Raw genomic sequence first — 23848 nt, forward strand, 5'->3', positions numbered from 1 at the left:
TTTGCCTAACCTAAGACCTCAACCATTTTCTCTTACGTTTTCTTCTAGAAGTTTTATAGTTTTAGTTCTTATATTCAGATCTATGATTCATTTAGAGTTAGTTTTCATATAATATGCAGAGTATTGGTTGAGGTTCATATTTTCACTTATGAATGCCCAATAGTTTCAGCATCTTTCAATGAAAAGATTATCCTTTGTCCATTGATCTGTCATTGCACATTTATGAGAATGAATTGATTATATGTGTGTGGATATATTTCTAGATACTTTATTCTATTCCAGAGTTATTAATTTTAACAATCTACCATATTTCTGCTAAATTCATCCAAAGAAATGAAGGTACCAAATTTCATTTAGACCATGCATTTGTTTATAGTTTATTGAAGTCAAAGTGAAAGCATTTTATAGTTAAGCTTGAGTCATAAAAAACTTGCATTATTTGAGGCAGAGTTGGGCAGGGGGAAGAACAAAGTTAATGAAAAACAATACATCCTTTGGTTTAAGTATTTTTGGTAGGATTTTTCCATAGATGAAGATTGGTGTTAAACTTTTCCAGATTTTTCTTAATAAGGAAAGTGTGAAATTACAGAATAATTACCCCTTGCACTCAAACACACATGCACATATACACCACACATCACATGCACACATGCACACATACATACCACACATCAGAAGGAAATTTTATAGCTCAAAAACATTTCATGTTTGTTCAAGCCTAAAATAATAGAATCTTTTTATTACTAAAACCTTGACTTTTGCCCTAGCCAATTTGTCTCAGTGACTACAGCATCAGCCTGCAGACCAAAGGGTCCTGGGTTTGATTCTGGTCAAGGGCATGTACCTCAGTTGTAGGTTCCTTCCGGGCTTGGGCCTGGGCCTTGGTAAAGGCTTACGCAGGAGGCAACCAATCGATGTGTTTCTCTCACATCAGTGTTAATCTCTGTCTTTCCCTTTCTCACCCACTCTCCCTAAAAATCAATGGAAAAATATCCTCAGGTGAGGATTAACAATAAAACAAAACAAAAACACACACAAAAAAAACTTGCCTTTTTCTTATATTGGAACAGAGTATTAGAAACTGCCTTTTTTTTTGTTTGTTTGTTTGTATCAATCAACAGGATCTCAAAGCAAGGTATAAAATATGTGTAACATGCATTTATCAATGAAATGGTTCAAAAAATAATCCCCCTCTTAACCTGTCTCTCATCTCTAGTTTGCTGGCTTACTATATACTGGCCTACCTAACCCCCAAAAGCCCTGGGGACATTTCATCAGTAAGTGAATCACCTCTGTGGTAGAGGTATTCAGAAAAAAAATCACTTCAGCAAACTTGAGAAGAGCTAGGCAGGTGCTCCCTCCTTTATACTTAACTCATAAAATGCTTGACCAGGGAAAACTTAGAACCCTGGGGAAGATCTTTCTTTCTTCTACTTCTTTTTTTTTCTTCCTCTCTCCTCCCTTGTTATATCATTGAGCCATAATATGAAGAAATATGACATAGTCCCTCCCTGATAATTTAGTTGAACAGAGAACACATATATACAGAACATTTAAGTAATACCATGGTACTATTCACAAAGAATCCTGCAAAACCAAGTTTTACCAAGGTGCACTGATTATATATATATATATATATATATATATATATATATATATATATGCCAATAAAATAAAATAGACACAGCCTTTTGTCTAATTTGCCAAAAACAAAAACAACCAAGTTAATGGGTAAAATTTCAAGCATTTTCTCTCATGTTTTTCTTCAAACTTTCACACTTGCTCCCACTAGTCTATTCCAAAAGAAAAAAAAAAATAGAATCAGAATTAGCAGAAACATTTACATTTTATTAAATAATGTGTATATCAATTGTTCATACTCTTCTACAAATCACACCCAGATTTCCAGGTGAAGAATTTAAAGAACTGCCAAAGCAACAACAGCAAAGAGTTCATGAAATTATAGACCTCAGGGCTGGGAGGGACCTCTCTAATCACCTTATCCAAGCCTGACAGGAAACCATCGCTGGGCAGGTTAGCTCATTTTACCAAGGTCACTGCCTGGGACACTTCAGATGCCAATTTTTCTTGCTTAAAGAGTACCTAGGATTGTCTCAAAAAGGAATGGGCCCCGAATGACTGTACAGGGCTCCAGACAACTAGGCCTGGAACGATGGTGGGAATGGGGTAGGCAGGGGAGAGGATGTGTCTGTAGAGCTGTGGAGTTTGGAGCACTCTGGGTAGCAAGTGCAGGTTCTGAATGAGGTTTGCTAACTTAGAGACAGGTTGTCTCACTGCTTGCATGGCCAGTTAGGAACCTAAGGGGCTCTGTTATATTGGTGTATATTAATTCTGTCAGGTCATTGGGGCGACAGTGAATACATTGCCATTTCAAAAGAGTAAAGCATGCACATCTCGTTCTGTAACGTCACACTTTTACTAGTAGGGAAAATCTGGGAGAGTTTAGTTACCATTTCAACTTCAGAATTTGTCATTCTTCATTTCCTGATTTTCCTTTTTTTTAAAAATAATGGTTTAAGTTTGAAAGTTTGCATATCATTCAGTTTCTTCTAGTGCCCTGACCACACCCTATTCCAGTGACCCTGAAGTAGCAGTTGCTATTACTCTGGTTGCCTAAAAGTCATGGAGTGGTTCAGACATCCAGAGGCTTCCAGAGTGATGCCGTAAATACTAGCGGTGAGGAAATGATATGGTGGCAAGCCAGTACCAATGGATGTGTAGGGTTCTCACTGTAATTTCATCCTGATATGCACAATGTGTAGAAGATTAATTCAGCCCTGGAGATGCCTGTCTCCAAGCGTGGGTCTGATATCCTTATTTCCCATTTAATGCATCATTGCAACACTGGTCTTGTGGCTTGGTCACCAGGCTGTAGAAGGACTGGATCAGGAACTCAAAGGCGGCACTTTTAGTTCTTGTTAAGTCATCTGTTTATCCAGTAAATATCTATGGAATGTCTACTGTGTGCCAGACATTGGGAACCCAAGTTTCTGCCCTTGTGGAGCTGCAGTAATGTCTCTAATTAGCAGTGGGCTCTGGGCAAGTTTTCCTTTTCTGTAAATGAAGGACCTGGACTGGATGTGCTTGAAAGGTTCTGAACTGGAATTTTCTAGTCCTTAAAGCAGAGTTCCTGGTATCACAGATGGGAACTGAGGGCAACTTAGTATGGAGGGGGTTGCTAATGAAACAAATTAACACAAAGAATTTTGGAGGTTTGTTTTGTTTTACTTTTTTTTTTTTTTTGTGATGATAACGTCCCTTGTTCTAGAACATTTTATGGAATTTTCTTGAGAAGAGGAAAGAAGAAATAGAAAACCTTCAGTCATTTATACCATCCATGTTAATTCAAGTGGATTTTAAGAACATAATTCAGTTTACATAAAAAAGATTCTTTTGAAACTTTTAATATATGAAATCATCCTTGGCAAATCAAGTTAACTCTACAAAGGTATTTAACAAAAGTTAGATATTGACAAACTTTTGTTTAAAAATTAAACCCGTCAACTCAATAATATGACACCAACTGATAACTGTTTTGTCTCCTGAGGGGCGCACAGCAGCAGGCTGCATGGGCCACCAGAGGTGAATGCAGCACGGTCCTTGTCTTCAAAGAGCTCATGAACTGAGCAGCTTTTAAAAAATATATTATCTTTTTAAACTCCAGTCTTTAGCATTTATAAGGGAAATATGATGCCCTTGATCATTGGGGAGGGCTGGGGGGGAGGTATGATATCACCATAGAACATGCTGAGAAAACGGCAGAAAACTTGTGCTTTGACTAAAATGTGGGAGATTGGGAAGGAGCTGTCTCCCTCCTGTAAAGGTGATCTGTGAGTTGTACTTATGAGGCATTCTCCATTCCCAGCACAAAGAATATTTTGTTTTCTCCGATGTATTTCTTGGTTTGGAAATATCAATGCTGTTTGACATCAATTAAACTAAAAAATGTTTTTGTGGATTAAGAGAAATATTTGCTTTGGTGTTGATTTTCTAATTTTGTTGTAAAATGGATATCCCATCTGTGCTCCATCCATGGCAACTTGGAAATAAAGATATTTTTAAGTGTATAAATATGACTTGAGAATTTGGAAAACTTTGTCTGGTATTTATACGAACTAGTGTAGATTTCTATTTAAGAGGTGGCCACCCAGAAGGGCTAAGCCACCTTCCCTTCTATTCCAACCTCCTTCTCCTTTTCATTCCTTTTTTTTTTTTTTTAATCACTAACTATGACAATAGAAGCTTTCAGCAGAGCAACACAGCAGGTCTGTGAAATGCTTACAGGTTGGATCAATCACACATGCCCTGTTCAGCCATGAGTAGCTAAGGTACAGTATTACCAGTGGGGAAAATGTACCAGATAGTCAGGATCTAAGCTGATGTTCTGGAGGACCAGGGGCAGGGGTGGGATTTAGAAGCTATATTAATGCCTCTGAGTTACCAAGAACTGTCTTCTGCCCTAGCTTGTTTGGCTCCGTGGATAGAGTATCAGCCTGCGATCTGAATGGTCCCGAGTTCGATTCCATTCAAGGGCACATGCCTGGGTTATGGGCTGGATCCCCCAGCAAGGGGGTGTGCAGGGGGCAGCCAATCAATGATTATCTCTCATCATTGATGTTTCTATCTCTCTTTCCCTTTCCTTTCTTCTCTGAAATCAATAAAAAAATTTTAAAAAAAGAACTGCCTTCTTCAGACTGGTGGAGCCTGGGATATTCTGGGCCAATGTGTGATAACTGAGGTGGTGACAGACAAGAGTCAAAGGGGCCCTGGGACCCTTCTGCAGTACCATCATTTCAGGGGTCAGCTAAAAACCCTACTTGGAGTGGCTAAAAACAGAAGAAATGTCTGTAGGTGTTAAAAATAACCATTTAATACAAATACTGTCAGTCATTACTGCAGGAGGGGCAGGGCCTGAGGAGGGATGGAAATTTTCTTTTTATTTTTTTAAAGTTTGGCTGCAAAGTTTTGGCAGAAAGTAATGGCCTCAATTTGGTATTGGATAGCCAGTCTTCAAAAGAGGCCAAACCAAAAGTTTATAAAGAACTGAGTGTCTTAGCCAACCATTTATTCATTCAACCATTTATTCATGAAATACTTATTAATTGGCTACTTTATGCCACCTTTCCTCAACCTGCCTTCTCTCCTTTATCTTATATCTTCTAACAAGTCAGTCACACTATTTTTTAAGTAGGGCTTTATATCCTATCTGTTAACCTGTTACCTGGAACATACTGGATGAAAAGTCTTTGGTTTCAGCATTTGTTAGCCTCTTTGAGTTGAATAAGGGGGAAAAAAATCATCTTGGTCCTAGCTAGGTAGCTCAGTTGGTTAGAGTGGCATCCTGATACCCCAAGGTTGCAGGTTCAATCCCTGGTCAGGGCACTTACAAGAATCAACCAATGAATGCATAAATAAGTGGAACAACAAATCAGTATTTCTCTCTCTCTCTCTCTCTACCCCGCCCCCCTTGCTTGCTCTCTCTCCAATCAATTTTTTTAAATCCTCTTTAGAGGACTTTTCTGTGGCAAAAATTTAGCCCAGATCCTTGATATTGGGGAGCTAAGTGAGTCTTCAAGTCTTCAGGTTTCCTTGTGATGGCTAGGACTTGTCATTGGGGTTTTAGAGACACAGCCACAAGTATTTAAGGAAAGCAGACATCTTGAAAACAGGCTTCCATAGGTTGGTTATTTTCCAGATTCCCAAGAACAAGGCTGCTGCCAACGGTGGCGTTTCTTTTCCAAACTAGCCTCAGATTCATTTGAATGACAGGGTCTCTAGAACTCTGACTTGTCCTCAGTAGGGCTTCCCCACTGCACCCACAGTCTCCCACCCAGAGAGGTGTTCTCAGGGTTGGGAATAAAGCTTTCCCTTGAATGATTAACTTCTCATGATAAGCTGGTGGTGACAAAGCTTGAAGTCAAAGGGCTGACTTCAGGTTTCACTCTGGAAACCTCCTAGGCTGGCACTTGTAGTTGTATTTATTAATATTACTAGAGGCCCAGTGCACGAGTTTCGTGCTGGTTCCCCCAGCCTGGCCTGTGCCTCTCACAGTGCGGGAGCCCCGCTATCTATCACCCCAAAGAGGTAGGCCCCGCCCACCATCCAGGGCTCCTTGATGGATTGAGGTAGGCCAGAGCCGTGGGACCCCCAGACCTCACTGTGCAGAGCCACAGGCCTTGCCTCCATGCTGCAGGGAGCCGCGGGAACCCCCAGGCTTCGCCACGTGGAGCCATGGGCCCTGCCTCCGCATCGTGCACACAGCGTCAAGCACCCGCCCGCCCACCCACGAGCACTTGCTGCACATGCAGCCTCCTGGTGATTGCTCATTGCTGAGGGTGTCACTGCCTGAGGGTGTGACGACCATGTAGGCTTTTATTAATAGGATACCAAAAGAGATCCAAAGTTATTTGCAAAGAAACATAATATAAAAGCAGTGAAAATACCAGAGCAAAAAGAAAAGTAGAAAATAAAGAAAATCATGGATGTAAAATACAAAAGCCAGAGAGGGTCTTTTGTAGTTGAGATTGGATTTGGCACAGAGCTTCCTGGCAGCCAAAGAAAAAAGAGAACTAAGATTAGTTAGAATCGGATGTTATAGCATTCTGCCCACCCAGACTTTACCTTCTAAGTAGGGCTAAGTTTCCTGGGTTCCTGAAAATTTCTGGAGCCACACCAGTATTTCAGGACCAGGTTCACATGGGTCCACAATTCCTTTTCCCAAAGTGTGGCTTGGGAAGCTGGTGTCACAAGTTCCCCAAGGTCAGTGTTGGGGTGTTCATTGAATTGGAGTCACAACTGCAGATTTCAACTTCCCATCTTAGCAATACTCATCTTTTAGGGAGCAAATTCAACTCAAAAGGAATGAATGAGAAGTAGGGAAGTGAACTAGGAGTTCAAAATTAGATGTGGTATCACAAAAAAGAATTTTTTTCCTCCCTGGAGTCTAGATGTCTAGATCTACATTTAGACTCGTGTAGCCATGAGTCTAAATATTTATTGGCCTCTTTATGCAAAAAGGTCTCAAGAAGATACAACTACCCATATGTACCATAAATCAAGTCAATTGCCTGTGATGTACTGAAGAGGTTTATGGGTCTTTCTTTAGCCTTTTGGATAGTATTCAAAAAACCTGTAGAAGCACTTTAATCTATAGATTCACCTGGCCCCATCCATTCATCTGTACAATAAATAATTCTTGCACTCCAATTTTGTGCCAGGCACTGAGATAAAGCAGTGAATAAAAATGTCAAAATCTCTACACACATACAGTTTATAATTATTATTTTCCTGTTGTTACTTAGTGTTAAAAACTTAACTCTCCTTGCATTTTTTTTTCTAGCTGACCAATCAGTCTCTGAAGTGTTATCTCATTTCTATCTTGATCTCTAAATTACCCTGTGAGGAAGTTTGGCAGGAATGAATCCCCTTTTTAGAGATCAGGAAAAAGTTTAAACTTGCCAAGGTCACATAGAGCTGGGCTTCAAAGCCAGGTCTCATGAGCTCTTAGGCCTAACCATTCTCTATGCTACCATTCTCCTGCTTATGTATTTTCACACCTCCAATTTGGTAGATGGAAAAAGATAAGCAGCTGTTTGCAACACTGTAGATACAGCCACACAGATTTCTCAGAAAACCAAGCAAATAGGGAGGGGTCATCATATAATGTCAACCTCAAGCTTTATTTAAATGAGGCATGAGGCCCGCCGGCCACAAGTTTGACATGCTTGAACCCTGGCTGTGTTTCAGGGATATTTTCAGGGCTACCTCATGGGTAGAGAAAACAGAAAGATACTTCATTTTTATTCCTTGTCTCTAGCAATTTAACAAATTCAGGCCCCAAGTAAGAGAAAAGAACACTTTTCACTGTCTGTTCCCTTTTACTAGTATATGTATTTCTCAATAGTTAACTTGCATTCAACATCCTTTTGCAGTTCAATCTCCTTTCTCAACCTACCAGAGATAATATTTTTTCTACTGCCTAAACCTAAAGAATAAGAAATTATAGTGGGAGAGGGTTCTGACACCACCACAAATCACTTGACAACATCCCCAGTGGCATTAGCCATCACGCTCTGTGATACATGGACCTGTGGTCCCTCCTCATTTTTCACGTGGGGTGCTGGCATCCAGTCATGGGGTAGAATTGGCCTAGTAATGTTTTCCATCTGCTGGCTTGGCACCAGTCATCAGAGAGTGTCACCTGGGTTCTGTCTTACGGTCTCTGGGGCCAGGGCTAGAGGCACTGCAGAAGAACAACTACCTTATTCATCTGTCAGCACTGTTTACTTTATGTGAACAAAACAAGGTTTTGCTGAAGTATATAAAAGAATTTTACTGGAAAAGAAAAGTCTGGTCAAAAGGGCCTGAAATGCTTTAACCCACCATCTCTCTTCCTTTTCTCTCCCCCACATCTTCCAATTCTGACAGATCTCAAATGTCACCTTCTCTAAGGACCTTTTCCCAACGCCCTCACCCCTCTATGTGCCCTGGAGAACTCATTTCGTACTGCATCGTATCACCATTATTTATTTGTATTTCTCCCTCTCCCACTAAACTGTAAACTCTTCAAAGGAAGACAGGCATCATATCTTTTAAAGTTCATGCCATACGGTATATTTCCGCTCAGGCAATGATTTGCCAGTTTAGAAAAAAAAAAAAAAAAAGGTAATCTCTTTTTAAACAAAATCTGCAGGAAAAAAATATGTTGAAAGTTGCCATTATATATAAAAAAAAGTTGGTTAAAAAACTTTTTCCCTTTTATAAAAAGTTAAGAGTAAGAAGTTCAGTGTTGGAACTTTCGGATATCTTTTTACAGACAATTTTAAAAAACAACTGAAATATTTTACTATTGAAAACCAAAAGGATATTTGAATCTATTAAATATAATTTAAAATTGATCTCATACATTCGACAGCTCCATCATCAATAAAATGCTTGTGGTTCTAAAATGGGTTTCTGCTTTAACTGAAATTGTTGCATGATTAGCATTTCATCATCTAAGTGATATATATGCTAGTCATGGTTGAAATTATTTCTGCGCTAGCCGGTTTGGCTCAGTGATTGGAGTGTCAACCTGTGGACTCCGAGGGTCCAGGATAGATCCTGGTCAAGGGCATATACTTTGGTTGCAGACTCAGTACCCAGCCCCGGTCAGGGCACGTGCAGAAGGCAATCAATCTACGTGTCTCTCTCACATCAATGTTTCTCTCTCTATGTTTCTCCCCCACCCATCCATTCTGTCTAAAAATCAATGGAAAAAATATCTTCAGTTGAGAATTAAAAAAAAAAAAGTATTTAAAAGAATATAAGATCTTTCTAAATGTATCACATTGACGCTGGCTTGCACAGTTTAGGGAGAGGTGATGAGGTGGCTATAGCAGCAATTCTGGAAGAAGAAATGTCTGGGACAAAGTTTTGACTCAAACAAAAGCCCAACCATCTACCCTGGCATTCAGACCCTCCACACCAACTTTTCATCGAAGGGCAGAGACAGGTATTCTTGATTGGCTGTTATCTGAGCAATAACCTTCACACCCAGGCTCCATCTTTCATGCATGTTTACTATGACCACATCTGGGAGGTCTTTATGGGCCTGGCATGGCAGTTGAGCACGTCACTTATGCCCATAGTCAGTCACGTGGCCATTCCTACCTACAGGGGAGGCTGGGAAACAAGGGCGAGCCATGTGCCCAGTGGAAGAGAAAAGCGCTCTGGCCATGGCAATCTATTCCCTGAGATTTGTACTCATTTCTTAGGAAACCTGGTTCCACACATAGAGCAGAGGGAGTGGACTGGGAGCTACAAACACCAGAGCTACTTGGATGGGAACTAGCAGGACAGAGTGACTGGCTGGGTGAGGAAGTAGAAAAATAAGAACAGTACTGACAGTTTCCTAACCTCTCCCTGTGAAAATTATTTCTTTAAAGTAACTGGAAAAGGCTCTGAATAGTTTGTCTGTTGCAAAGTTGTTCTGATACAGTGACCCATTAACTCACAAGAGGCATACACACTGGCTTTTCATATCCACTCTAGACCATTTGAATCTTTAGAGAGATCACAGTCTGATTTGAACGAGTATCGTCCAATTAATGTGAATTAACATAGCAAGTACAGTGCCATTACAAATACATTAAAGGCCTTAAAGTGAAGAAAAGTCATGAAATGACATGCTAATTTAGTGTGTGGGCACCGGAAGAACTATTATCTATTCAAAAATAGTTTGAAAAGAATCAACCAAGACAGGCTGGCTGCTAATGGTTTTGGCGTGGGAGGAACAACTGCACTGCAATTCTTGGCTCGGAGGTGGGGTCAGGCAGGTCAGTAGCCCAGCGTTGACCTTTGTGTTTGGAATCTTTCATATTGACTCACCAGACTGTTGTAATTTGGTGAGCCAAATAGCAGAAATGTAGACGGCGGTCTTTGTGCCTGAACTTTAAACCTCCTGAGTTGTTTGTCCTTTACGATAATAATTAGCATTGCTCGGGATGCAAAGCAGAGTAGCCACCTAAGACCTACCATATTAATCTAAATTAAACCACCGAGTGACCAGGAGAAAAGTTGCTCAGAAGATGGGGGTGGGCAGCTACGTAGCACAGCTATATACCTTTGTACATCGTTTATTTACAAGTCTGTTCAGAGGTGATTTTTTAAAATAAAAGTGATGTATAAGACAGACAGAATAAGAGAATTTCAGTGATATTGTTATGATCACGTGCTTATCAAGTGCCACGTTCTCCAATCCCTTCACATTCAAGTGGGTTTTTTACTCCTTATTTCTTCTCCTTATGGTGAAGTAATAAATATCTTTTTAAAATTCAGGCCAATGGTATTTTTTCAAAATTAAGTAATATCTATTTATGGTAGAAAACTATGAAGTTAAATTTTTTAAATCACTTAGAGATAAGGACTGTAAGTATTTTGGTAAGTTCTTTCAATCCATAGGCATGTGTATATATAAATATATTTGTCTTAAATACAAATTAACCTTTATATCAGGGGGTACTTCCCAAGTTATTTTCAAAAATTTACCTTAAACAATTGCATTATATTCTAAGATTTACTATTATTTATTCAAGCAGTTCCTATTTTTGGACATTTCAGTTGTTTCCATATTTTGAACATCTTTGTACATAAATTCTTGTCTTTATCTTTGATTACTTCCTTAAGATAAAGTCATAGAAATGGCATTACTAGGTCAAAGGCTACAGTTCTTTTAAGGCTCCTGATGAATGAGTCACATTGCACCCCAGGAAATTTGCTGAAGTTTATTCCTATCATCTGAGTAAGAGAGAGCCTGTCTGACCAACATCATTTCAGCACTGAGCATTACTCTACTCATCAAGTCAGAGTTGGAACTTTCCAACTGGGCTATCACTTCTTTAGCTTTATAGGCTGCTCTGCTGAATAACTGGCCATCTCGAGTCCATTCTGTTAAGAGGCTATTTCAGCAGACCTTATTATGGCTTCCTTTGGTCTAAAGCAGGGGTGGGGAACATCTGGCCTGTGGGCCATATAAGGCCCTCGAAATCATTTGGTCTGGCCCTGCCAAGGCATCAGGCAATTTTTGACCAAATATTGCAGGCTAATTTTTAAGTTGGTAATTTCGTATGGCCGTCGAATGATGTTATAAATATTCAAATGGCCCTTGGCAGAAAAAAGGTTCCCCACCCCTGGCTAAAGGCTAATAAGATTGGACATGGCCCATCTAAGATGTGTCCAGGATGAGGACATGCATGACATAGTTCTTACTTAGCAAAGTCAGGCTGGTGGGAGTTCTGTTAAATCTGTATGTCCTAAGCATCCTTTAGGAGGGTGGTCTTTGGTCTCTGGAGTTGATATGCTGAGTCTCTTCCCCAGAAATGTCTGTCTAGCCAAGAGGAAACTCCAAGCGTGAAAACTGCACATCATGGGCCCCATAGAGTTTTCCTGCTGGCAGAGAATTGATTGACTGCATGTAAATCACTCTGACTTCTCCACTCAGGATGAATCCAGGAGAAGTCACCAGAAGGAAATTGGCCTCTGAAGTGTGAGGACATTGGATTATTGCCGTCAGAAGCAATGCTTGTCAGGAACGTTGCATTTTTGCCTTATTTCAGATCTCATGTCATTTGGAGCAATATTAGAGTGAGATATGGTTTAGATCTATCTGTCTCTATGACTACATGTCCTGTTTATTTCCTTTTCCATTTTAGTAGTTATGAACAATAGATTTATAATAGTTTCTAATGCTTGGTTTATTTGGTAACAATATCAAAATTTCACCAACTTTTTCCTAAATGCTTAACAATGTCATCGGAATCAATGAAATCATTTAATACTAGTAAATATGTCTGGCCCTATCACAGGCCCTGGAGTTAGAACAGTGATAAGTCCAGCTAATCTCTGCCATCACTGAACTTGTTTGCTGGTGTGGGAAGACAATAAACAAATGTGTAGTATGTCCCATACTGATAATAGCTTTGGAGAAAAACCGAGCAGAGGCCGGGTTGGGGAGGGTACAGCATGAAAAATGAGTGTGCTATTTCATATGGGATGGTCAGGAGAGGCCCTGGAATAAGAGACATTTATGAACAGACTGGAAGAGAGCGAGGCAGTGAACCCTTTGGATATTGGGAGAATGATGTCCCAGGTAGAGGAAACAGCAAATGCAAAGGCCCTGACGTGGTGGCTTGGTCTCTATCAGGAGCAGAATGAGCAGGTCGGGTGGGAGGAGAGGTGGCAGGGCACAGAGCAGGTACACCCTGGTTGGTGTTCGTAGAGACTGTGGCTTTGGCTCTATGTAATATGGGGTTAAAGGGGTTAGAGTGGAGAAGTGACATGATTGGACCTCGGATTTTGTTGGTAGCAGAGGTGGTCTGTTGACCAAAACAGGAGAAAAGTGGTAGTACTTGGGCCCAGGTGCAGAGATTGGTAGATGGGAGGTGGGACCACATGGAAGGCCTCATGGATGGCTCTGCTTGGTGAAGTAGGAAGCCAGGCCCCAGCCTGCAGCGAGGGTGCGGGAGGAGGCTGTGGAGGCTTGAGGAGAGGGTGTGAAGTAATGGTCTGGGAGGATGGGTGGCTGAACGGAGAAATAAGAATGCATATGGCCATGAATGACAATGATTATCGATCACTTGAATAAAGGACCAATTGTATACAATTTATTTTTGAAATTGTTTTCCAATTGTCCTCTAGCCAGCTGCCTCTGCAGCCTTCAAAATAGCCCTTGGCTGATTTGCTTTGCCAGTCTTGACACATTATAACTCTAGGAGTTTTGTGACAGGGTGGGGGAAACCTAGGTTTACAGTTGTTTGTATGGAAAATAATACAATAATTAATAAATAATAGTAGAAGAATAAACTGTGTTTCATGGACTCGCAACTGTAAACCCACTTTTGCCCCACCCTGTATGAGGACTAAAATCCTGGGCAAATAGCACTGGAAAGGGCCTTAGAAATCCTGTGGCTCAATCCCTTCATTTTATAGGTAAGAGATGTGAACCCACCAGTGAGATGGAGTGACTTGCCCAAGGCACAGAACTTACAGGTTGTAGAGCTTACCTCAAATTCTTTCCCCTGAGTCCCAACCCAGGGCTCTTTATAGGATAACATTTTGCTTTCAATTTTAAAAGAACTTAATTGTATGAATGTTGTTTATTTTTACGTTCCTATTTAGATGGAATCTAACTGGTTTAACTTTAAATGATACCTGAAAGTTGGGCAAATACTTTTTTTTAACTGTATTGAGGTTTGTAAAACCCATATATCACCTACTATCTCATCTTTCATGTCACACACCCTATCTAATAAAGAGGGAATAAGCAAATTGACTGTCACACCATAACAAGATGGCTGTGCCCACAGCAGAGGCCGAGTTCCCATAACAAACCTTAACGAGCAATCCGCAGGGACCTGAGGCTGCGTGGTGCTGGGCCGGGGCAGGGGACCTGAGGCTGTGCCCCCTGCTTGGTGGGGCTTGACAGGGGACCTCAGGCTATACCTCCGCCCCAGCACCAGGCTGGGGGACCTCAGGCCGTGCCTCCCCCTCCCGGCAGGGCTTGATGGGGAACCTCAGGCTGTGTCCTCTGCCCAGCAGGGCTTGATGTGGGACCTCTGGCCACGCCCCCTGCCCCGGCACTGGGCCAGGGGACCTGAGGCTGCAACCCACACTCTGGCGCTGGGCTGTGGGACCTGAGGCCGTGCCCCCCCCACCTGGCGGGCTTGACAGGGGACCTCAGGCTATGCCCCCTGCCCAGCGGGGCTTGACGGGGACCTCAAGGCGTGCCCCCTGCCCCAGCCCAGGCCAGGGGACCTTAGGCCACACACCTTACCCCAGCACTAGGGGACCTCAGGCTGTGACCCCCGCCCTGGCACCAGGCCAGGCAACCTGAGGCTGTGCCCCCCACCTGGCGGGGCTTGACAGGGGTGGGGCCAGCTGGATCTGGATCTAGCCCAATGGGGGTGGGGCTGGCTGGGTCTGGGTCTCCCGTGATTTTGAGGTGCACGTGGGTGGGCGGGGACTTGACTCTGGTTCCTGTGGTGCGCCCCAGACTCTGACAGGAGGAAGATTTTCATATACATTCTACTAATTTTCTTTCATCTCTGACACTTCTATTATACAGAAATGACAAATAGCAATATTAAAATATTTCCTCTAATTAATTCCCTTTCAATGTGCACGAATTTTGTGCACCGGGCCACTAGCATAGATATAAAACATCATCATTGTCATCAGAAATTTGGGTGGTTACTTCACTATTTCACACAGCATGTTTTTGTTTAATGAGTATTATTCATCCTCTCTCTCCCTGGTGTTGTTTTTTAATATACAGTATATATGTGATTGAGATGTTTTTCTATACTTATTTCCAGTGGGTGAAGTGTGGTCCATGTGGTACCATTGTGTAACCACCCTACCCCTGGATAATTGCCCTCCTTATTTTTAGGAAGCAGAAAATAGCCTATTGTGTTGTAGTCAACAGTGCCCACCCAAACACAAGGCTTATGTAAGAACTTGTGCTTCTCTCTTTCACAGAAGGGAATGGAGATGGAGGCAGGAGGGAGGAAAATATATTGATGAGTTTTGAATGTCCTGAAATACCATCTTGGGAAAGATTCATGGTTTTTCGGGTTCCCTAAGAGACTTAAGAAACAACATACAAACCCTTTTTAAAACGAAATGTTCCAAAAAGTGACAAGTATACATTTTCTTTCATCTATCTACTAATTGGGACCTCTTACTCATCTCTAACATGAATCATTAATTTTTGTCTAGTACAGAGGATGTTTAGAATACTCACTCATGGCTAACGAGCTTGAGTTCTCACTAGATAAAAATTCTGTACAGTGAGCACTGGAGTTTTGAACATCTGCATAAGGATTTTGAAGACATTTATGAGATTCATATTTTAACAGTATAATCTCTTAATTATATTTCTTAATCTGCTTTGCTTCTAAAAAAAATGTTAGCTCAGGACAGATATGATATTCTTGCTTTCTGTTCCTATACTGTCCAGGACAACAACCAAAAAGCAGAATTTGTGACATCAGATTTATTTCCATGGCAACGGACCGTAATGTTACAAACATTGGGTTATTGACTGGTTCAGGAGGAAGGTTAAGAAAGATTCTTATTTGAACAGGATCATCCAAAACCAACACCGAGGGGAATATTATCAGAGCTGCCTCCAACAGCGTGTCCTTTTCAAAAAATGTTCTCATTATGCTGAGAGCTTTGTTTTATTTTGTGAGGGTTTTTGTTATTTTTTATTGTTGTTTTTGTTTAATGTTTTGTTTTTGTTGTTGTTGTTTGGTTTATTTACTTATCCCTCTCTTCCCCCAGAGGTGATCGGGTGCAAAAATGGTTATTTTTAGTAATAGTAGCCCCCTCTTTTAAGCTGTCTCCGCCTTCATTTAATTCTTCCTGCATAAATGAGTTATTTTGGAACTTTAGTCAGAAACATCTGTACTTTGTGCTGGACAAACATCTGCCTTCCTACTAGAGCTGCTGGCCCTCCTGATGTTAGATAAAGCCACTTTGCTCTCTGAGAGAAGAGAGTGTAGAAGAAGAAGTCCATTGATTCTTTAACCCAGAGTGCCTCTTTGTGGCCTGAGCAAGTTACTACAGGAAGAAGACTGTGTCTAAACTGTTTACCAGTTTGCTCTCCATTCCCCCTCCCCAAACTCATGAGGTTTTTAAAGGCAAAATATACTTTCACAAATACATTATTTGATGATGCAGTATGACCACAGAGCTTCTGAGAGCACACAGTTTTGTCACCATCCTAGAAGATAAGCCACTGTGAGTGGCACTCTCTTTGAGGTGTTTTTCAGATAGTGATGGAAGACAAGCACTGATCAGTTTTCAAAGCCTTCTGTGAACCGCCCAGTATTAACAACATACATTTGAGATCCTGCCCTGCCTATGCTTACTCCAAAGGTTGGATTAGTTGTTATTAATTAATTAATATATACTTTTTTACTTTTCTTTATCTCTTACTAGGTATAAATTCCTTCAAGCAGAGCTGTTTTGTTCTTCACCTCTGTATTCACAATGGTCAGCACAGTGTCTTGCACGTAGTAGGTCCTCATTAAATGCTGGGTGAATGATAGGCATTTAAGGACCAACTGTGGTAGATCAGAGGTATAAAATGTATAATTTTGGCCGGTGCCCTGACCATCCGAGTATATGGTTAGTCTTTATTACTGTGTTTTTCTGTATTTACTATTTGGAAATTGCCTTAAATATAGTGAGCTTTGCTTAATGAGAAACTGAGGTAGCAAATAGTAGATCCTGTAATAAAGCTGGACATTTTGACATAGTTCCTCTTCTCCCTCCTGACTTTGTTGGCTTTTGGTTTGTTTTGCTAAATCATTAGCTTGTAATGTCTACTTTTTATTCAAAACATCTGCTACGCAGTGCTACACTAGTAAAATTTTCTGGTGAATACTATAAATTCAGAGTAAAATAGCCCCTGTACCCTAACAGCAGGGAATGCTGAGTTATGCTGGTTTTCAGAGCACAGGGACCTCCTAACCATTTTTTGATTGTCACTCTCCATCTGCATCGAACATGCTATGTAGGAAACACTTTTTTTAAAGGTACATTTAACTATATTTTGAGAATTGAGCTATATTCCACCAAACACATGTATCATCCAACAAACATTTATCGATCTCCTACTGCGTGTTGGCATTGTGCTAGGATTACAGAAGCGGATAAGACAGACCTCCCTGGACCTCATGGGGAGGCTGAGGGAGCCCTAATGCAGTGTGATGTGTGTGTACACACAGAGGGTGAGGTAGCACAGTGGAGAGAATAGTGCCTGTGAAATGCTTAATAAATACTGGAAGAATTGAATGCAAGGCCTTTTTATGGTACCTTTGTGTGTTGTAAAGCCAAATTGAGAACAGTGTCTGGATCACAAGAGAGAATAGTTAGGTAAATAACGCTATATACCACACTTAAAACATTTAATTTGGGCAAGGCAAAGAAGGAATGCTTGGCTGTTAAGTGTGGCCAGTAAAAATCAGAGACTGACTTTCTTACCCCCTCCCCCGCCACCAGGGCAGACCACTGACAGACTTTCCAAAAACTCGGAAACTTTCCTCTCCAGACTTTCACAAAAGTTGTTCCTTCTGCCTTGACTAGTCACTGCCACTCTGTCTCCAGCCCGAGCCCTCCCTTCATCCTGGAGATGCCCCACTCAGCACTCTGTGCTTCCCCATCACAGGGCCTACCAGGGCATGATGTAAGCAGTCCACCTGTTACCTACCTGTCTCCCTTACAGGACTGCCAGCTACATGGTAAAGGGTGCGTGTCTGTCACGCCAGGGCCTAGCACTCACTTGGCACCTTTCATCTTAAAAAGAGATGTGTTGTCCTGGCTGGTTTGGCTCAGTGGATAGAGTGTCGGCCAGCGGACTGAAGGGTCCTGGGTTCGATTCCGGTCAAAGGCACATGACTGGGTTGCAGGCTCGATCCCCAGTAGGGGGCATGCAGGAGGCAGTCAATCAATGATTCCCTCTCATCATTGATGTTTCTATCTCTCTCTCCCTCTCCCTTCTTCTCTGAAATCAATAAAAATATATATTTTTTAAAAAAGAGATGTGTTGATTAAAGTGGATAACTAATTCATTCCCAGTGGCTCTCTAGTGTTGTGTCTCTGTATGTGACTTCCGAAGGCCAGATATAGATATAATCCTCATCAGAGGATATTTTCTCCATTGAATTTTTTAGAGAGTGGAAGGGACCGGAGGAGAGAGAGAAACATTGATGTGAGAGAGACACATCGCTCAGTTATCTCCCACTCACACCCCAACTGGGGTAGGGGTGGAGTCTCCAAAGAGGTACATGCCTTTGACCAGATTCGAATCTGTGACTCTTTAGTTGGCAGGCTGATATGCTAACCACTGAGGAAACTGGCCAGGTGGCCAGATATTTCTTAGTTGGCCCTTTTTTCTGGAAGAACAGACAAGCCCTTCTCATATAGATGAGGGGACTATAAGGGCCTCACTGCATGGAACCCAAGCAATATGCTTTCCGTCAGTGGCACACCTAGGAAGTTTCTTGGAGCAGAGGAAAGTATATTGTTTAAAATAAGAAGGAGATACAGCCTAGGATCTGCCCCAGAGCTTGTTTCCTCATCTGTAAATAAGGACGTGGGCCTATGAGAGAAACTTCCAGCAAAAGTTGTTCTAGGAAGCCACATCATAAACACTATAAAGCCACCTTATTACTGCCAAAATTCCACATGATGTTTGTTAAGATTTTGTAGAGTACTTATGAATAATTTAGAAGAAAAAGTGAAGAAACTGTCTCCCTAATAGCATCTAGTACACAAGACCTAAGTGATTTTTGTTGATTAACTAAATTATTAGAAGAAAAAAAAACCCCAATAGTTAAATGGGCAATGGGACTTTCAGGAAGGAAAGGGAGAATTGTCTGCAAGGGCACAGTGGACATTCATTGTGAAAAACGTGTTATTTAAACAGTCCCATTATTTTTTTACATGGGAAATGGCTCGTGAATCTACAGTGAAAAATCCTTCCAATATGAGAATTAGGCCATGAAACTAGCGTAGCTGTATTTACAGGCCAGTACCTGATGAATGTCATGAACTAATGATTTGAGGAAGTGTCTTTTTGAAATTGAGTGACAAAGAGTCTCAGGAAAGTACTGGAAGCTGTGAAGAAAGAATGGACCATTCTGAATTGCCTCTTCTCTGTTACGGGGCTGTTTTCTGGGGCTCTACCGGTTTTCAAACACAGAACTGCAAATGTGTTTGTTGTCAGCGAGGCCGCCATTTGGAGCTGGCCCGGGAGCTCCAAGCATCTTTTCTATGGACTGGCCTAAGTGTGGCGGAGTTCAGTCTAGCAAGGGCCCCTTCCTGTCATAAATAAGATTACTTTCATTTCACTTGTGGAGTGTGCTATTCCTCAGAGTAATGAATTTCCTCTGTGCCTTTGAGCACATAAACATGGTTTTCATTAGCTTTCTCTCTTTAAAAAAAAAAAAGAGCAGGGGACATGGAGGTGGAAGGAGGAGCGAGAAGCTGAGCAAATTAATAGATGTCAATTAACTCCATAACTGCAGATGGGTGTTTTTGCCAACTGGCTGGAACATGCTGGGGAGCAGTACCAAGAAGGCAGTGGCCGGGTCTCCTGCAAAGCTACGGAAGTGCAGTGGAATAGGGATACACAGCTCATCCCACATGAACAAAGACACACCGAGAGATTGAGAGGATATTCTTTTTTAAATCTTCTTTTAAAAACTCTATCAATAAGTCCATCAGAGTGGCTCCCAGGCCACACAAATAGTCCTGGTTTTTCCAGAATTTGGAGGACATCACAGAAGACAACATAACATGTCTCTTAGTGCAGTCTCTGCGTCTACCTCCCCTGTCTTTGCTGTTTGTGCGTGTGCGTGTGTGTGTGCGTGTGCGTGTGCGTGTGCGTGTGCGTGTGAGAGAGAGAGAGAGAGAGAGAGAGTTTTTGCTGATAAGATGTCCCAGCCTTTCCCAGTTTCAAACGTACCCCCTCGAGACTTGCAAGTCCTGCAGTTCACAGTGCTAACTATGCAGTTGTTCAATTTTATGGTTTGGAACCTCTTGTCAAGGTTGACTCATTACAACACGGCTGGACTTTTCTCGTTGATGGTGCATACTTGAGCCTGAAAGCTATTTAGGATCCATTGTCCACTGACCCTTTGACTTCTGCCAGGACCTTTTTTTTTTTTTTTTTTTTTTTTTGGCTGTTTTTGGAAACTTGGGGGCAGAAGGTGGAGTCAAGGGGTGTTCTCAAATCATTCCAGAGAAGGAATTAAGCCATTAAAGGAAAAAATAAAAAAGGTCTAAAACTGGTTTTTCAGAAATTACTATTCCAGATGGAAGATATCCAGATCTGTCCTTCCACAATCTTCTTCTCTCTTCCAACATGAACGTCTGTTTCAGCCCCAATTCATAGTCTATTATGTGCTTATTTATACCTCTAGAGAGGAAGAAATAATAATGCTCTGAAAGCATCAAGAATTTGAATTCTGGGCCACAGGTTGTCCCTGACAATTCACAGCAGACAAACTTTAACTCCAATGAGGAGGCTTGATGCATTTCACAGTGAATGTCTTCCAGCCCCGTTTTGACCTCCTGGATAGGTGTTCTTGTTACAGTTTACTAGTACAGATGGTTTCCATTGACACGAGAAGGATGAGGTTGTTTAAGAAGCCAGGGTCTCTCCTAGGTGAAGGCTGCTTTCCTGAAATGTGTACAGCACACAACAAGGAGCCTTGAAAACAAGCTTCCATTTCACTTCGCTGCAGCACAGGAAATTATTTCTGGCTTGTTTCTGTTGTGAAAGAGCACTGCATATTAAAAATTCTCTGTAGTTGTTTAATATTTGCTGGGTCGTGTGCTAGTCCCCAATCAAGTCCTTCTATTCGGTAAATCATGTCAACTCTGTCACTGTTTTGATTGGAAGCATGAGCAGTTATGATGAAAATCTCCCGGGACAGTCAACCTCTGCAGCTGTGGAAGGCTGGAGCCATTTACTGATATTATTAAAAGAACCTCAGTGACTTCTTGGGGAGGGGGGTGGAGGGGAAGCGGAGGGGGAGAGAGCGAAAATGGAGTAAAATTCATTAAGTGCACAGAGATTTAGAATGAAGGTTCTATTATGAGCACAGCCCCATAACAATATCCTCATAGAAGTAGATACAGCACAGTAACAATTGTTCCATCAACTGGCATTTTTTGCTCTTCTTTTTAGAGGGGAAAATAGAGTCCAAATATAAAATATAAAATCAGACATATTTAGAGCTTCAGAACAGTGTTTGAATAGAATGTTCTTTCAAGGTATTCTGTAGGAACAAATATTACCTTTGTTTCCTAAAGGCATTTTGAAGGGTTTGCCATTCGTGTTTTAAGGCCTTAATTCTCCTTAGAACAAAAGAAGTGGGGAAATTTTAAATTTTCATTACATGAAGATATGGTGACTAGACTGCCTTCTGCTGTTTCAGGGTCTAAGGCAGGTCCTCAGAGTACAAAGGATGAGTTGGATGGGGCTGAATTCCAAGGAATAGGAAAAGGAACAAAGAGAACTAAAAACCTTTGCTTGGCCCTGGCTGGTTTGGCTCAGTGAATAGAGCATCAGCCTGCGGACTGAAGGGTCCTGGGTTCGATTCCTGTTAAGGGCACATGCCAGGGTTGCGGACTCAATCCCCAGTAGGGGGCATGCAAAAGGCAGCCAATCAATGATTCTCTCTCATAATTGATGTTTCTATCTCTCTCCCTCTCCCTTCCTCTCTGAAATGAATAAAAATATATTTAAAAACAAAAACCTTTGCTTGGGAGCTGAGACCAATACCACACCTAAGACATTTATTTCCCAGATTGTTTCTTTGTTCACCTGTTCATACCTTTATTCAATCATTTACTCCTTTAAGAAATGTTTATTGAGCATCTACTCTGCACCCAGAACCATGCCAGGTGCTGGGAGGTCTAATTTAAAGGCAACTTGCCCTCAAGGACAGGGCTTCCTGCCAAGACTGTCCTGACCTCACTGCTATAGTGTAACAAATGACTGGATTCCCCAGTTCAGCCTTGACATTCAGCAGAACTCAACACATCTGAATCTAAAAGCACAAACCTGTTTGTGTGGCTGTTGTTCTGTTAATTGCCAGCATTTTGCTATTGTGTAAAAGCCACCATTCGTTTTAAAGGCAGCCTTCTAGTTAGATATAACTCTCTGTCATATCTAGAAGAAACAGTTTAAGGCCCCTAAGAAACAGTATATGGAATATATTTTAAGTAATTTAAAAGGAAGTACCTGAAAATTTGCCCGTTATTCTAAAGTTAACTATCAGGAATAAACATCAAGATCCTGCAAAGCTACAGAAATGTAGTGAATGTGTTTTCTTTGGGGCCAGAGCAGGATAATAATTAGGGAAGAAACTTCTAAAATAGCAACTCAGCAAAGCAAATACAAGACTATCTAGGATTCAGTCATCATGTGGGAGATTGGACACTGGGAGATATGTGGTGGAATAGATGGTTTCCAGCTTAATCTCAGGCAGGAAATGAAATATAAGCTCTTGACCAGAAGATGATGTGCTTCAAGCTATCAGGGCAGCCCTAGAAAAGACAGTGAGCTCTGCGCTCCTGTAGGCCATAGGGCCCATGAAATGTTGGGTCCTTGGGGAGGTTACAGAAAACTAGACTGAAAACATGTACAAGGCCATCCTGTGTTCCTACCTGGAATGTGTATGCTGTTCCCGGCCTTGATCCTCAAGAAAGATAATTTAGAATTGGTCAAGGTTCAGAGAAATGCTATTAAAATGATAAAGGGGGGCAAGGGTGAAAAAGGACACATGCCATATTAGGGAAAAAAACAAAAAAGTTGAGTTCTTTGGTCTGTAGAAATGGAGGTCGAGACTGGTTATGTCTATAAATGGTTACATATAAGGTCAACACGAAATCTCAGTATTCCCAGAAGCAGGGGAAGAGCCCACATCAGTTGGGAAGCCTTGCACAAGACATTTTTCCCTTCTTTGGATCCCAGTTTCTTCTTTTGTAATGCACATTCTAAGGTTTCAGCAACATACCTGTCCTGCAAAGCGCTTTCTGGAAAAAAGGTATTCTTTAGATAAATAAATTTGAAAATCTCTGCATACCGTGTCTTCCTCCAGGAGATTCATAATTTGCAGTTGGTATTAAAAGCTCTCAGAAGTTCATCCTTAATGAATATCTATTTAACTTTTATGGATCCCAATTAGTATTTCCCAAAGTTGCTTGACCATGGAATTCTTTGTTCACTTCATGGTGCCTCTGAAAACTTTTGAAAATGCTTAAGGGAAGTGTGGACTCCAAGATCTCTAAGGTCCCTGGAAGGATGTTGGTCTTAGAAAGAGAAGGTGCTCCCTGATGATGCGAAACTTGTTATTTCTAGAGTTGATTAGAAGAAAATCAGTTTGCAAAAAGGAGTTTAGAGCTACCTATAGACAATGGCAGATTGATCAAAGGTAAGTGGGAGGTGAGGCTCACAAACCACAGGGAAGACATCATCATCTGCACGGTGCTTTCAGGAGCTGCTGTGAGACCAAGGTCTCCACATCAGGGCTTAGGTTGTTCCATTAGGACCGAATATGTACCAGCAACAGAGAGAGTGCATAGAGGCAGCTCGTTTAAGTTTTGGCTGAATCAAGCAGGTAGTTCTGCAGGATAGTAAAATTATAGACAATTGGAATACACTTCTCTTGGACTTTTTGGCCAGTCACATTCCATTATTTACAGTTTGAGTTCATGTCTATTATGACAATTTTAGCTGCTTCATATAACTTGTGTATGAAAATCTGGC

General features: G+C 41.4%; 1 protein-coding gene across 1 annotated transcript in view; it reads left to right on the top strand.

Moving 5' to 3' along the window:
- SCFD2 (sec1 family domain containing 2) overlaps positions 1–23848 on the top strand; it is a 338453-nt gene that overhangs the window by 198926 nt on the left and 115679 nt on the right. The window lies entirely within an intron of this gene.

The sequence above is a fragment of the Plecotus auritus genome (assembly GCF_963455305.1).
Source record: "Plecotus auritus genome assembly, chromosome: 1".
NCBI classification, from domain to species: domain Eukaryota; kingdom Metazoa; phylum Chordata; class Mammalia; order Chiroptera; family Vespertilionidae; genus Plecotus; species Plecotus auritus.